This window comes from Lipotes vexillifer, unplaced genomic scaffold (genome assembly GCF_000442215.2).
Source record: "Lipotes vexillifer unplaced genomic scaffold, Lipotes_vexillifer_v1.1 scaffold481, whole genome shotgun sequence".
Taxonomy (NCBI): Eukaryota; Metazoa; Chordata; class Mammalia; order Artiodactyla; family Lipotidae; genus Lipotes; species Lipotes vexillifer.
In genome coordinates, this window is record NW_006789873.1 from 2,333,328 (window position 1) to 2,337,130 (window position 3,803).

Here is a 3,803-nt window from a genome sequence, read left to right on the forward strand (position 1 = left end):
CCATTGGAAAAGCAGGCCAGACCCAGTAGCGTTAAGTGCTGTGTGTCTGTGCAGAGCCAAGAGTCCTGGACTGGGGAGAGCTTCCCCGGAGCAGGTGGTGATCGTGTGTGTGTGTATGGTGGGGGGAACACTGTGCCCACAGCAGTTCTTTAGTAATTGACCCAAACCCCATCTGCTTAGTTTAGTGAATTAGGCATTAGCATTTCCCAATTTCTCCCTCTTATTACAGCTTTTTCTTTACATGTATCTATTCTTTTTCAAATTCTTTTTCCACTTAGAAACATAATATTGAGCAGAGTTTCCTGTGTTGCAGATGGCATTATTTCATTCTTTTTAATAGCTGAGTAATATTCCATTGTATATATGGACCACATCATTTTTTTTTTTTTTTTTTCTTGCGTTATGCGGGCCTCTCACCGCTGCGGCCTCTCCCATTTGCGGAGCACAGGCTCCGGACGCGCAGGCCCAGCGGCCATGGCTCACGGGCCCAGCCGCTCCGCGGCATGGGACCACATCATTTTAAAGAAGATGTGGTACATATATTCCCTCCTTTGATGCAAGCCAGAAGTTCAAACCATGCCAGCCCCACCCAGTGGAAGCAAAATCCCTCACCCCAGCTCCATCTCCTAAGCATAATAAAGCCCCAAAGTCAATTTCCTTTCCCTGTTCACTCAAGCCATTTTCAGACCTACCTGGGGAGGCTGCCCTGGTCGCCCAAGAAAGCCTCAATATGTGAGTAGTGATCCTGTTACTAGTGCTTTAATGCATGTAAGGCGTAACCTGTCTTGATATCTAAACCAAATTTGGGCTTAAGCAGAACAGAGAGGACCCTGGAAGTATCCAGTAACTACTCAAAAAGCAAAACATTGGATGGTGAGGGGGACAAAAAACTAAAATAGAGGTTCATAGTTTTACCCAATTGGAAATCCAAAATTTACTAAAAGAATTTATGCAACAAAAGATTAAATGATGCTAATTGGCTTTCGTACTTCTACAAGAGAGGTTCTGAATTGACTTTAGCATCTGTTGATATGCACCAATTGGCAAAGCTTCATAGCCTTAATCAGCATCAGACTTAGAACATGGATACAGTTATACCTGGAGATTTTCACTAAATCTTAAAAAGGTACCAATTATACTTTTAGGAGACAGTTATCAAACACAAAATAAAGGACAAAAATATGTCTCACTCTAACCATCAGAACTGTTGCCTTGCAAAAATTCCCCCATAGAATTTTTGCCTTGCAAAAATTCCCCCAAATGCCCAGTACCCCAAAATATGCTCTGATTCAATGAAAAATAAAGTCTTTGGCACAACTGGTTTTACAGAATGGAAGCCCTTGGACCTTCAATCCCACATAAAATAGTTAATACAGCCCAATATAAATTAAAACAGGGTGTTATGGGTTGACTCCCCCCCCCAAATATGTGGAAGTATTAACCCACTGTGTCCGTGTTTTTCTGCCAGCTGAGTAGAGTCAGGTGCAAATTATAAGTCAACTGTACAAGGATGTAAGTGTACCTTGCCCTGGAATCATCCTTACACACTATTACCAGCCATGAGCCATTATGCAGACCCAGAGGTTCTGGAACACCAGGGCAGCCTGAGGAAAGGACCTCCTGTAGCTCTTGTGGAGCCTCCTACTGGTCTTCCCCCAAATTCACCTGAACGCATTGACTCCGGCAACCGTGCAATGAGGAGGACAGAAGCAAAAGTTTCAGAGACTGATTGGATACTAGGTATGAATCAACAGTGATGGCTGGAATTAATCTTTCTTTCTTTTTTCTTTTTTCTTTTTTTTTTTGCAGCGTGGCATGAGGGATTGTAATTCCCCCACCGCAGATAGAACCTGCGCCCCCTGCAGTGGAAGTGTGGAGTCTTAACCACTGGACTCCAGGGAAGTCCTGGGAGTTAATCATTTTGATCACATTAATTCCTTTTTAGGTAAAAAACTAAATCCATATTTAATACAAAGGGAAAAAATTAACGTTACTCAAACGTATGGACACCGAGGGGGGGAAAGGGGTGGGGGGGGGTGGGGGGATGAATTGGGAGATTGGGATTGACATGTACATGCTAATATGTATAAAATGGATGACTAATGAGAACCTGCTGTATAAAAAAATAAAATTCTAAAATTCAAAAAAGAATTATAAAAAAATTAATGTTCCTTTGGTAAGTATTATCAACTATAATATTTTAAAAATATTACTTATACCTTAAAAGTTTAGAACAGGCTTATCTTATTTAGTATTAGAGATATGCTCTTGCAAATGAAAGCACTAACCACACCACTATTATTCAGTCATTACAGAATAAATCGTTTGGAGATGCTTTCCAGGCATAGTAAATATTACATATGATCAACATGTAATTAATATGCAATTAGAAGTTTATTACCTAATGTCTTTTTCTTCTCTGCCTCTTTTACAATTTGTCTAATAGTGGATTTTGCCAGACTTGGAATATGGCCCACCCAGATCTACCTGATGTTTACCTACTTAAAATCTGCATTTTTAAACAGACTTTAATCATCAAAGTAATTCCTTCTTTGACTATGCAAACTGTTTGCTGTGAGGCAGAATATGATAATGAGAAAATAAAATATCAGTGGCAAAAAGACCTTCACAGAGTAAACAAAACAAACTTATTATGGACTGAATGTTTGTGTTCCCCCTCTTCCCAATTCAGATGTTGAAATCCCAACCCCCAGTGTGATGGTATTTAGAGGTGAGGCCTTTGGGATGTGATTGGGTCATGAGGGTAGAGCCCTCATGAATAGGATTAGTGCCCATATAAGGAGCTGAAGAGACCAGAGTTCTCTTCTGCCATGTGAGGACACTGCAAGAAGACCTCTGTGTAAGAATCAGGAAGGGAGCATTCACCAGACACCGAATCTGTCAGCATCTTGATCTTGGGCTTCCCAACCTCCAGAACTATGAAAAATAAATTTCTGCTTATAAGACACCCAGTTTATGATATTCTGTTAGAGCAGCGTGAACACACTAAAACAAAACCTATTGGCAAGTGCCTCTCAAACTGGGCAGAGTGACTCCGTTTCTGCTGGTTTGCATTCACAGAGACTTGTTTCTATCTGTGCCTACGTGTTTTTGCACTCCTGCTGTCCACTGTGTTTCAAATATATTTGTAAGAATAACCTGAGACCTAGAATGCTAGCAGCTCACTCCAGAGAGGATTTTCATTTGCTTCTGCCAGATGGCTGGGGTCATTCTAGATGGGGTCCAAGAAAACCAAGTGCAAAACTTGAGGCCCCTACACAAACCAGGGTATTTGAAACTAATCTATAATTCCACCCAATATTAAGTCCACTTCCTGTTCCTCCCAGCCGTTAGATCATAACAACTTGGGGGCCCAGATCATTTCTGGCAGAGTTAGAATCCCCATGTTGTGTGCCTCTGGTTTCTTTCACCTTGTCAGTTAAGGAAGTCAAACCTCACCAGGCTGACAATTTCCCTTAGGGAAACAGTCACTTCCATGCTCCTTCACATGATTAGATTCCTATTTTCCTTTTGATTTTTAAATTCAAAATGATATGTAAAATTTTAAATTTACAGAGAAACTGAAAGAATAGCACCATGAACCCCCAAATATTCACCATCTAAACACAACTATCATGAACATTCTTGCCATGAACACTGTGCACAGAGGAGAGCAAAATTTGCCACTCCCAAACGTCTCTTAGGCCCAAAAGACTCAAGAGGAAACTTTGACTTCTCTCCTAACCACCTAAAGAATTTAGGTACAGGGCTTGTTCTCAGAATAGAAGTATCACCAGAGACAT